At 43.6% G+C, this 13,164-nt stretch overlaps 2 long non-coding RNA genes across 2 annotated transcripts in view; one reads left to right on the top strand and one right to left on the bottom strand.

Annotated features, from left to right (window-relative positions):
• Nucleotides 1-560: 560 nt before the first annotated feature.
• On the bottom strand, nucleotides 561-9,450 carry LOC148442260 (uncharacterized). The gene is made up of 5 exons (XR_015875834.1): nucleotides 9,306-9,450; nucleotides 2,028-2,115; nucleotides 1,374-1,532; nucleotides 1,174-1,296; nucleotides 561-606 (listed from the first exon to the last, which is right to left on the bottom strand). It is a non-coding gene; the product is annotated as an uncharacterized LOC148442260 (long non-coding RNA).
• Nucleotides 9,451-9,620: 170 nt separating this feature from the next.
• The window catches only part of LOC148442261 (uncharacterized), a 51,047-nt gene continuing 47,503 nt past the window's right edge, over nucleotides 9,621-13,164 (top strand). The window contains exon 1 of the long non-coding RNA XR_015875837.1: nucleotides 9,621-9,654. This is a non-coding gene — a long non-coding RNA (uncharacterized LOC148442261). The remainder of the gene's footprint in view (nucleotides 9,655-13,164) is intronic.

The raw sequence follows: 13,164 nt of genomic DNA on the forward strand, positions 1-13,164 counted from the left end.
TTTTTTAAACAAGGGAATATTGTGATCATTACATGGTAGCCATAAATCACAAACAATACTTAAAGAGAAGTATACCATTTATATAATAATTGAAAATAAAAAAGTACAGGCATATACTATTGTATACCTCCTGTACCGTTCGTCATATACTGGTTCCCTAATTTCTTATATTCAGTTTTATACATGTACATACTATATGTGGTCAGCATCTTCCATTCAATGACCTCTAATGGAAGCGTTCCACTTTGTAGCATACTTACAGGTGTAGCAAAGTGTCCGTACAGGATGTGCTGTGATCTTGGCCCGGTGAATAGGTCATAAGGTCCTCTTTTACCCACAACGTGCTTCAAGGTTTCATCTATGGAGCATTTTAGGTTGTAGGTTCCTGGTCCCGGCACACATTCCTGAAATATGAGCAGTGCATTAGGAAAGCAATGACACACGGCCCCTCTCATCCCATAATCACTTACATTGCTGCTTGCTGAGCCACATTTAGTCGTTTCGCTGTCCATTATACCCTTGGAGCTGGCAGACTCTGAAGCCCTCTCTTCTATGAGTGTGTGGATTCCCTGCTTTGCCGTAAGTTCCAGGTCCTGGGGTACAATTCTGTGTGGAGGACAGAAACAGGAATCATGAACAAAATAGATCACATAGCAAACATTCATCTGCATGTGACATCATTCACACACTGCCAGGAAGGGGGTACAGAACTGATTCAGGTGTCTATTTATTAAGATGAGAAAAGTCCTTTCTCTGGTGTTTTCACCAAAGGACTTTTCTGTGCTTTTATTACATTATTAACAGATTGGCACCAGTGAAATCAGTTTGTGAGGCTTACCCCCGCCCCTATAAATCTCTATGGAGATGGCAGCTTACTGTAATTTATTCAGATTGCGTTACACTGTACCCGACAACGGGGACATGCAAAAATGGAAATACTTTGCTTCGCCAGCGTCGGGTCAAGCTACCGTGTAAAACAGAGGGGGCGCTGCCAGGGCATGCTTATATTACTGTGACCGTTCGCCGGCAGCACTAGGCTGGGAATTGGTTAATCGGTCCCATAAATGCACAGTGTGTACCTAGAACTAGCCTACAGTTTGGCTGACCCACAATGTGTAGAGGATCATTGTGCATATTCCTAGAACTCCTCTATCACTGTTTAACATGCTCTACCTTTAATTCGTCCTTGAATCGCACATCTTTAGTGTTACACAGTCCTCGCACGCTGGCAGGTTTCTTTTCCATTAGCTCCAGAAATGACTTTATGTTGTATCGACCCGGCCCCATGTTTTGCTTCTAAAGTAATCAAGCATACAAACGTTTCAGAAAATTGATTCATGTTTCCCAGAGTGTAAATTACAGCTTCACCTCACCAGCAAACGGTTCCTCTCCCATGTTTCCTTGTACAGGACATGTGGCATCACAGTCAGCCGTTCTGTTTCTTCTGCTCTTTTCCATCCAGGCGTAGATGCAACTCACTCCAGAACGAAAGGATTATAGGGATTATAGGTTCCAGGCCCTAAACGTCTTGCCTGGATTAAATCACAGTCTTTTTACAGATACAATTTATGTCCAACATTCACATTCTTACTTAAAAATAAGAAAAAACGTGAAAAATGTTTTCTTTCTCAAGAAAAACATATAGAGAAAACCAGTCTTACCCTATAAAATACAGCCCTGCAATCAACAGAGGCTTAGGTAGATGAGGGACAGAGGGGGTAAGTGGTGTCCTGTGACCTCTAAAAGGACATTATTGTTATTCGGATGTAGCCTTGAACTGTACATCTTTCATAAACTTTCTTGAATCTAAAATCAACTTCATCAACTAGATCTTATTTAATAACATGGTGCAATGAGCATGAACTGTTTCAATCCACAGCAACCAACCAGATATCACTTTACAGGACTCTAGAGACACAAATTAATTTATGTAGTTGCCATTGGCTACTGCATGTTCCCCTCCTAATATTTTATGAAATATGTTCTTTAGAGTTTCTTAGCCAGTGGTGTATCATATATGTACTCACTGTCTCTGAAGTTGCCCTCTTGCAGTAAGGTACTTGTGTGTAGGAACCAGGTTTCTTAAATTCAGGATAAACCGCAGATACATCAAATCTATGGGATAAGATAGAAAATCTAAATGTAACTATTTATGTAAAAAAATGTATTTGTTGTTCACTCATTGGTTCGTGGCTAAAAAGTGTGTAAACATTAAAGAACAGTGGGGCCTGATTCACTACGGATAACTATTGCAATCGCGGCTGCGATTACGCACACAGGTGTGCTGAAACAATATGCTAATGAATGCTATCGCAATGCCGTCGCACAGCCAACATAAAGACGCCCACTACCGCTATGTCACATCCGTAATACCTTGCAGTGCTGTGTATACATCGGGAACATCGAGTAACATCGGCCCCTCACGCACAATTACAGCAGGTATGACCTTACTCATAAATTGCTCGTTGCACGCAGTGAGTACTCAAGCTGTGTATGCCGTCGCAGTGGACAATTTATGCACGTCCATGCAACGGCGTTCAAACGGACAGGCACGCCAACGTTTCTCCAGCCACTCCTCCATCACCACCCCCAAACACCCTCCTGTCCTTCAGTCTGTGATGGCTTTGTATCGATCGCAATGCTAACTCACGTACGCGCACTGCAATGCATACGAAGTACGTACCATCGGCCGATTTGCGATCCGTAATGAATCAGGCCCAGTGACCGCAAACCATGACTGATTCTACATAAGTAACTAATTGCTTCCTGACCATATGATAGAGGTTCCCAAACTCCGCCATACAGTCCATGTTTTAAGGATATCCATGCTTGAGCACAGGTGATCTACCGTATATACTCAAGTATAAGCCGAGTTTTTCAGCACAAAAAATGTGCTGAAAAAGTACCCCCTCGGCTTATACCCGAGTCAAGTGTAGCGCTGACCGGACGGAGTTCGGTCAGCGCTACACACTGCCAAACACACAGCCGCCGGAGCCGGCTGCTGCGTGTTTGGTGTAATCAGCAGCGGCTGAGAGTCTGTCAGACTCTCAGCGGCTGCTGCTGCTCCCACTGCGGGAGCCATCTTCCGGCTCCCGCAGTGGGTGATGGGAGACAAGTCGTCATGACGACGTCTCTCCCATGAAAGCGGCCGGAGGAGCGGACAGCGGCGGGACCAGGAGCGGGATTTTCAGGTAAGTGGTTTTTTTTTTTATTCTTGTTAAGTCTCTCTCTACTGCGGGGGGGGGGGAACTGTATAAATCACCGGGACTCTTGGAAATGGTTGCACCAGTTGTTTAGCAGATTAGAACTTAGATGCTGATTAAGTACCGCCGTGTGTAAAGTGGAATCCAGTTCTGACTTATATATTAAAGTAGGGTCATATGTTAATTTTTCATATACTGCAGTGTCCAAAAGTTGATTATCTAATTCCTGTTTGTACTGGAGAATATTTTGAATATTCAGGATTGAGGATGTTCATGGACACCATTGTTAATACACCGCTATTTAAGGTAAGCTTCCTTATTTGTCACACTTTTACACCCTGATGACAAGACCGCCCAGGTCTTGAAACGTTGGCGAATAAAGTCACTTTTCTTCATTTATAAAGACCGTGGAGTGCCGCCTGTAGCTGTTTTCTGACAGACATCGCATTTTTACATACATACACATATATATATATATATATATATATATATATATATATATACACTGTACAAAAAAAATAGGCAGCACTCGGAGACTGGATAAGACTCGTGAAACCCTCAGCCGAGGGACTTTTAATCAATCATAGGTCGACGTTTCGGGGTCTTGCACCCCTTCCTCAGGACAGCAGAATAACACAATTCAAACAAACAGACATATTTATATCATAACTACTCACCACTAAACAGGCGCCATGCACACCTGAGCTCCGTCCAGCAGCCGCACTTCCGGTCGCGGCAAGTCCGCAAAAACCGGAAGTGACAATTAGATATCAGGTCTAAAAAATTTGAGAGGAGAGGGTATCCGGTGGAAGAATTGATTAAGGCTAGACAAAAAGCATTGTCTGAGTAGGGAAGAGTTATTGAGAATTGATCCTAAGGACAAAAAGCTAAATCAGCTACCATGGGTCCATGAATACGATGTTAAGAGCAAATATACCAACAAAAGAGCTAAGAAGTTATGGCCCATTATTACATCTGATCCAGAGCTAAAGTGTTTGCAGAATACTAAACTATTACCTAGCTATACCAGAGGGAGAAATATCAAAGATCTGGTGGTTAAAACTGATGTGACAAATTTTTTAAAACCTATGCCTAAGCCCAATTTCTTGACACGTAAAGATGGATGTTTTAAGTGCCTAGGGTGCACGACGTGTTCATATCTTGAGACCGGGGATACCATACTCCATCCATACTCGGGGAAAAGATATAAAATTAAGTGGCCTTTGACATGTACCTCTAGATTCATCATCTATGTTATTATATGCCCATGTGGCCTATATTACATAGGCAAAACTGAATGCCAATTTAAAATCAGAATGGCTCAACATAGATCGGCAATTAGAACAGCTATCTCCACTAATGGTAGTGAACAACCGGTAGCACGCCACTTTGCGCATAACAAACACAGTATAGCGACCCTCAGATATAAGATTATTGACCATGTACCCTTGTCACTAAGGGGTGGTGATAGAGGAAGGAAACTCCTGCAATTGGAGACACAGTGGATCTGTAGATTGGATACTCTTTTTCCTCGAGGGTTAAATGACTCTTTGGGTCTTATTAATTTCTTATAAATTTGTGTAATTTTGGATGGCTTTATATGCCAATGTTGTGGATCTTCTATGACATGAATATGTTCATTAAGGATTGTATATGCATTTAAATTTGGTAGTAGTGGTGTTTTTTTGCCCACTAGATGGCTCCATTTCTCCATTATGTAGTATTGATTTTTTACTTGTCATATTGATGACAATAAGAGGCAATGTCATTAGTGGCAAAATGTTTTTTATAGTGTTACTAATGCATTTTTTATCTTTAGTTATATGTCCACGTTAGAATATGTGTATTTTATTTGAGTATTTATATGTATGTGTATTCACTTTACACTTTTTGTAAGTATCACTTTTTATACACAACAAAGTTTGTATAATCCTTTCTGTGCATGATATTTGTACGCAGATCTTATGTTTTTTACACAGTGTACATGTGCTGAGATATATACACTTTATGGATCTATTGCATTATGATAATGACTAAGTTTGTTCACGATCGCACTGTGTATGTTATTGCAGGTTGCCATGGCGCTGGGTCCCGCCCGGGTGACGTCACTTCCGGTTTTTGCGGACTTGCCGCGACCGGAAGTGCGGCTGCTGGACGGAGCTCAGGTGTGCATGGCGCCTGTTTAGTGGTGAGTAGTTATGATATAAATATGTCTGTTTGTTTGTATTGTGTTATTCTGCTGTCCTGAGGAAGGGGTGCAAGACTCCGAAAGGTCGACCTATGATTGATTAAAAGTCCCTCGGCTGAGGGTTTCACGAGTCTTATCCAGTCTCCGAGTGCTGCCTATTTTTTATTTTTTTGTACAGTGTGTATTGGGGGTGCTGTCCTCCTAATAAGGAAGGCACCGGAGCAAGGTGTGGGCTGTTTGTCCAAGTTACACTGCGTGAAGGAGTGCCGGAGTTGTTGCTTATATATATCTATACACACACACACACACACGTATAATACGAGGGCAAATAGCACCCTGCCCTCCAGGAGGGCAAAAAGCGCCCTGCCCTCACAGCCTGCGGGTGCCGTCTTCACCCGCGGGACGCAGTGTCCCGCAGGGGGAGAAATGTGCGGTGACCCAGTCACCGCCGGAGAATAGACGCCGGGTAGCATCTATTCTCCCTCTCTGCAGCGCTTGGGGGCTGCCCGGCGTGTCCGTAAGTGCCGGGCACGCCCCCAAGTATGACGAAAAGGGGACGCGTCTTATACACACACCCCCTTTTTGGGCGCGCGCACAACGTTGCCCTCTCTAGCTCCGGCACCCTGCCTGCCGCCGGAGCTAGAGTGAACACTAGGACACTAATATATATATATATATATATATATATATACACACCCACACAGGACACTATAGAATTATATATATTTCTGCTGGTGCCTACCTGGTGCTGCAGTACTGTACAATAATATTGGGCAGTTTGCTGCTGGGCGCTGGCAGCCTGGCTCAGTGCTGCATTACATCTGCTGCCTGGTCTGAAGTCTGAGGCTGACGGCGCAGGGGCTAGAGACAGAGCAAAGGCTCCGTCAGCCATTTTTTTTTTTTAACTCCATCAAGCATCCAGCTGCCTGATCGCATGGAGGGGGATCAGATATTGAAGGGCGGGCTGAGTGTGAACTGACCTGGCGTCCCGGCAGCCCAATCCACCCCCATCCACCCCCGAAATCAGTCCAGGAGGGGCGCATACATAGCACCAGGACTCAGGGAACATTGAAGACTGGAGGCGGAGCAGCAGACTGGGCCGGCCAATGACATCGCCGGCACAGGACCCAGGCAGCTGCCGCAGCCTCTAGCATTGTGAGCCATATTCAAGTAGAGGTGTAGTTTTCACCTGTCCGACTGTTCGCTTCATTCGCCTGTTTCAGAGGCGAATTTATTCCATGCTCGTCCCCGCTTTTCGCCTAATTCAATTGCAAGACAGGCGAAAACGGAAATAGGCGACTGCGGAACAGGCGAAAAATACTGAAAGAATTGGGGAAATGAGTCTGTACCCCAGAAAAAGATATATTAACCTAGGGAATCAATATAAATGTGTACTAATAGCCCTAATAAGACTATTTTGGGTACTTAAGTTGTGTAAATTGCTTGCTATTAGCGTCTTTGTAAAAGTGGTGAAGAATGGCATAAAGCTGTATTTTTTGGTGAAATTAAGTAAACCAGTCAAATTTGGGGTGCTTGAAAAGGGTGCTAGCATGTTTTTATGTCTCTAAAGTGAACTTTTAAAAAACGTGAAAAATCCACCTGCTGCATGCACCTGCAATCCCAAAACCCCTGACCCATACTTGGGGACCCCCAAGAAGTCTATTTCGATACTTTTAATGTTTATCCCCCCACTTTTTAAATTCTCACCCCAAAAATGACATGTCTTTTTTGGGGTGTTCTTAGGTTTTTGTTTCTGTTTTTTTTGCAGATTTGTCCTTTGGTGGGCTGTCCCAAGGGGTCTGAGTTTTTTCACCACGTTTACACCCCAAAATAAAGATTTTGCATTTCTTTTCACCAGCTATTGATTGGAGAATCATTTTTGGAGAATTGTTTCCACTTAGGCGAAATTGTCCTGGAATTGAATTTGGCGAATTTTTTTTTAGGCAAATTTTTCACAAAAAAACAGGTGAATATGGCTTTTCGCCTCTAATTGAATTCCCCTCTATGTGTGTCTGTTTAGTTTGTCTTCTCCGCGGTTGGGTGGGAGGGAGCGGGTGTAATGGGCGCCGCCACTGGGATTCACCGGGTCTCAGCCTGCAATAGTGGCTTCTAAGAGAGGGAAGGCAATGCCCTCTCTCCAAGACAGCCTCAGCGGGCCGCCCATCAGGTCCCGACGCTCTTAGGCAGCTGCCTAAAGCTGCCTAATGGAAGCGCCGGCCCTGGAAGTGTCAGCTTATAAAACCTGCCACTACGTAAATAAAGCCCCTATAGTGCGAAGTTAGAGTTCAGCTGGAGACTATGGTGTATCCCTTCATGAGTGTTGGTGCAGTATTATATACATCAATTACCAGACCATATTTCAGTTTTTCGGTTATTCCAAAAAAATATATTTTTTAAAATGCTTTTTGTGCCCTGTTGTATGACACCTGACAGGAAGATCTCAACAGAAGGACAGCACTAGAGCATTTCATGGTAAAAAAATATTTTTCTAAGTTGGTTTAATTTCACTTTATTTTTCTATAAACATTTAGTTCTAATTTTAAGTTGCATAACATATCTGCAACTGCACGTTTAAATGTATTAACATGGGTGGGAGCTTTCATACTGCTAATCCTGCCACTAGCTAAAATACACTATAGGATTTGACGGCAGATAGGAACCACTTGGCCCATCTAGTCTGCCCATTTTATTTTGGTAAAAGAACCGTATATGATGATTTAGAAACATAGACTCTAGGGAAATAGATAGTGCACATTTATCAACAACATAAAAAATTATATTTCCATTTAAAATTCGATTCGCTGTTTACCAAACATGAAACTGGCATTTCACCTAAAAATTTTCAAAGTGTATTTTCAAGGTCATCAAGGCAAATTTACATCATTATTGGTAGAGTTCAGTATAAATGGACTGTGTCATTGTGTAATGTCAAAATGCCAAACTATTGGAACAGTGTGGAGGGTCAAAGAGCCTGATTCATTACGGATTGCACAGCGAAAATATGCTAATGTTTGCAATCTCAGTGCCATCGCAGCCTAAAATAAGGATGACCACTTCTCCTTACTCACATCCATAATACTTTGCAAATCTGCATAATCATCGGTAGCAACGAGTACCATCAGACCCTCACGCACACTTGCACAAGGTCAGAATTTGCTAACCTCATCGCACGCAGTGAGATCCCAAGCTGCATATGCCATCGAAGTGGCATTTATGCACGCCACTGTAATGGCGTTCAAATGCACTGGCATGTCTGAGTTTTGCCGACCACCCCCCCAATCACCACTCCCAAACACTCACTCTGTTATAGGCCTGTGTAGTCACTGCGATCGCAGTCCGATCGCAGTGACATTTGCGCACTGCAATGCAAACGCAACAATCGGCCGTCTTCGTGCATAATCGCAGTTGCGATCAGTAACGAATCAGGCCCAAAGTGCAAATAGGGGTGTGTTTACTTAATACAGAGTATTATCCTTTATTTCTTGCGCTGCTTATACATGAATGACTTACACCAATATTGTACCGTGTAAACCTTTTTTTTATCAGGAGACATCTGGGCATTATAGAACAGTTCTCTACTTGAAAGCAACTTCTATTACTATAATTGATGCTGCTATTATTCTGGTGCCATTTCAATTATAATCTATGTGATTCCCACTGTTGTCACATTCTCATTATTGCATATATTTTGCCACATTTTGGACTCAATTACTAAACATTATTTGTCCATATTATCTATTGTAGGCATTATTATTCTTTATAAATGATTGTCTATCTCCCCTTTAAAATACCTTGGGCTCATTTCAGCCATCTACTTAACGCAGGGGTGTATCTAGGGGTCCGAGCACCCCTGGCAAAGTAAAGGACCTGCGCCCCCCCTCCCACTCCCCTCCTTTTTATAGGAATAATTATACTTTCTGGAAGACTGCTGGGCCCTGTCACTGGTAAGCGGGCTGCTGGGCTCCCTGGCTGGTGCTGGCTGCTGGGCTCCCTGGCTGGCAGGTTGCTTGTCTAACCAGATGCAGCATGCAGACTCAGCATAGGGAAGTAGAATCCATGTGCAGGTGGAACGCATAATTCCTTTCTACTTCCCTTCCTGTGTACACACAGCACAAGTCCACTCACCACTATACAGGCAATCATTTGTCCAGTAGCCTGTCATTTAAAGTTTGTCCCACCCCCACCATTGGACCTTATCCAATCAGCGTGGGGTGTAGTGGACGGGTGACAGAGAGGACAGAGACAGAGACAACTTCAAGTACTGTATGTAATTTATGTGTTTAACACTTTGCTGCCAGCCAATTTTATGCGTTGGGGAGGAGGATTTGTGCTATAGAAGCTGCTGCCTGTGACTAAGAGCAGACGCTGCCTCTTGCCTGTCTGCTCTAAATCAGTGATCCCCGCAGCAGCAGTACACACACGATACACAGAGCAGTCAGGGAGGAGGGAGGACGGGCTTAGGCTGCTCAGCTCCAGGACAGCGTGTCCTGTCATGCTGCAGCTACATTGTTTCACATACATGATAGAAGAACTAACCAGCCAGCTGCTGTGTGTGTGTGATAGCGCTGGATGTAGATACGCCCCTGACTTAACGATACATTAAAGAAAGTTAGGCTGTAACATTATAGACCTTCTCATACACCAAGGTGTGCTGTTATGTCTCTGTTTGCTTTAGTTTCCCACTGTCCCAAAAGCATTATATTCCCGCAGCCTGTGCGTCCTGGGCTGGACATTTGTACCTGGCCTCCTGGCTGCCGAAGGGAGCTCCACTAAACTTCTTCTTCTCCGCCATACCTGCGCCTGGTCACCATAACAACGGAGACGCCTGTCTCCTTCCCTGCTACTACCGCATCACGTGATGACACTCACTAGCCAATCAGAGCACTGGCACAGTGGTGTGACGTCAGATGCCATGCAGCGTCCTGTGTGTGTTAGCGCCTGTCTCTTCATAACCTGCAGATGATGTCTCCTCCTGCCCTGGCTAGTGGCTACCTGTCAGTGCATTTTACTGTGATTGCTCTACAGAGAATATGAACTGCTTTATGTACCTTCCCACAAATACTGAGCCGGCCCTAGGCATACTAAGCAAATGCCTAGGGCGACTGAAACGCCTTGGGGCGGGGAGGCATTCCAGGGCTCTGATGCTGCCCCCACACCCTTCGCGACGCTGCCTCACCCCCTCCCCTCCCGTTGCAGCTCCGATCGGGCACTACAGTACGGTAGTCAGCCAGTCAGGTGACTGACTGTGAGCCAGGTCAGAAGAATGAGCGTCTGCATAGAAGCTCATTCTGGCTATTGGCTGCAGTAGGAGAGAAGATGGCCGCGGAGGGTATGCTGCGCATGCCCAGTCACGGCCACTCTTCCCATGTGCCTTTGCGGAGCAGAGCCATGTGTGACCTCACGGCTCTGCTCCCAGACTAACCGCCGGCACTCCACCCGCATTGCCCAGCGCCCAGCCCTTGCCCAGCAGCATTACCTGCATCAAAAAGTAAGTGTAACCTGCGTAGGCAGGCAATGTTGGCAGAGAGGGGGGCTGAGCTGTCATATATATATATATATATATATATATATATATCCCAAAAAAACAACAATGTCATAGATATGTGTGTGTGTATTTATATCTATCTATATATAGATAGATATACATACACACACACAAACATATCTATGATATCTTTGTTTTTTGGGGGATATATATAGATATATATCTATAGATATTTATAATATATATATATGTTGACAATGGATCAGCGGCACTCAGGAGTCTTTAAAAGTTAGTGAAGAAAAGGTGTCTTTATTTCGACGTTTCGGGGGTTAAGTGACCCCGTCTTTAGGAACCTGTGTGTGTTCCTGAAGACGGGGTCACTTGACCCCGAAACGTCGAAATAAAGACACCTTTTCTTCACTAACTTTTAAAGACTCCTGAGTGCCGCTGATCCATTGTCGACTTCATTGAAGGGAGTGATCTCTACCCTCTGAGGGCACCTGGAGCAAGGTATATACCCTGACTAGGGTTTGCAGAGTGCCGGGCCATTTGCATATTATATATATATATCTATATAAATATATATAATGTATCTCAAATAGATATATCTCAAATAGATATATATATATATAGATAGAGATCTCTCTCTCATCTATCTCAAATGAAGTAATTGCAGCACTCTGTGGACTTCAAGGAAATAACCACGGCACAAGGCATAGGGCCGTATTCAATCACCCGATTTTTCGGCGATATTATCGCCATCATGTAAAAATGGAGAAAACTTTCCTTCATTTTTAAAAAGGTGGAAAATGGGCAAAATCCCTATTTTTGTGTAAAAATGTGGGGATTTCTTACAGAGCCCTTTGGACAGCCCCCCCAATGATACTTTGGCAAAACATTTTTACATAAATTGCGTGCTTTGGCGAAAAATGACAGCTGAAATTTATTTATTTTTTGTGAAAAATGCATTTAATGTATTGGGACTGGTATTTTGAAGGGACATAAAGATGCGCCAAGTGTTTTAAACATCGTACGTTGCCGGCACAGGTGGTTTTTTAGTGGTTTTAAAGAACCACCTGCGCCAGCCACGTGCGATGTTTAAAACACTTGGCGCAGCCTTATGGCCCTCCGAAATACCAGACCCGATACGTTAAACACATTTTTTACGGGGAAAAAAAATTTAGACTGAAATTTCAGCGCCTGATTTTTGACAAAGTACGCAATTTACGAAATATGTTTTCGCTAAATTATCATTAGGGGGGCTGTCCAAAGGGTTCTGTAAGAAATCCCCACACTTTTACCCAAAAATAGGGATTTTGTAAATTTTTTCGCCTGCCCTAGGCTGGAGAAAAGGTTTCTCCAGTTTTTAGGTGAAAAATGTCAGTTTTTCGCAGTTTTTCACAAATCGGCCGATTCGCAAACGAAGGCGAAAACGGCCGATTTCGCCTCTGATTGAATACGGCGCTTAATGTTCAGAAAATTATGCATTGTGCTGTGGTCATTTCCTTGAAGTTCATGGAGTGCTGCGCTTCTCTGCGTTTGGGGTCAGCTTTGGTCTCTGGATGTGCACCCTTGCCGTTTATATTTTGTGGCGCCGACCTCTGTCCGTATAGTATATACATACATACATACAATACTGCGCACCGGCACTCCCACTATCCGTGTCATAGGGCAAGAAGCCCAATACTTGCTCTGGTGCCCTCCAAGGAGGACAGCACCCCCAAAATGTAATAGTAACAAAAGTCAGGCGGCACTCAGAGTCTCAGTAAATCCAATACCCTCACCAGAGGGATTTAATGGTCAATGGTCGACGTTTCGAGGTGATCCACCCCTTCCTCAGGACAACATAACAAAGTGAAACACATACAACAAGGCATATAAACACATAAAACAATATGCACTTACCCCACTGTACAACCATGCAACCATGGATTTACTGAGACTCTGAGTGCCACCTGACTTTTGTTACTAATATATATATATATATATATATATATATATATATATATATATATTGTATATGTATATATGTAAATGTGTGTATATATAAAAGATAGCGAGAGCTATAATGACAAACAGCGGTAATCTTTGATTATAACTGTTTTCTCTAGAAAAGATGGCATAACCCCTTTAGCAAGCGCTAAAGGGGTTATACTTCATTGATAAATAGGGGCCTTAGATTGGTGGTGGGATTATTTGATAGGGAGACCAGTCAAAATTTTGCCTAGGGCACCAAATTGGCTAGGGCCAGCTCTATTGTGCAGCCTTAGAAAGTTTACCTTATGTAC

This window comes from Taudactylus pleione, unplaced genomic scaffold (genome assembly GCF_031769625.1).
Source record: "Taudactylus pleione unplaced genomic scaffold, aTauple2 ptg001590l, whole genome shotgun sequence".
Classification (NCBI taxonomy): domain Eukaryota; kingdom Metazoa; phylum Chordata; class Amphibia; order Anura; family Myobatrachidae; genus Taudactylus; species Taudactylus pleione.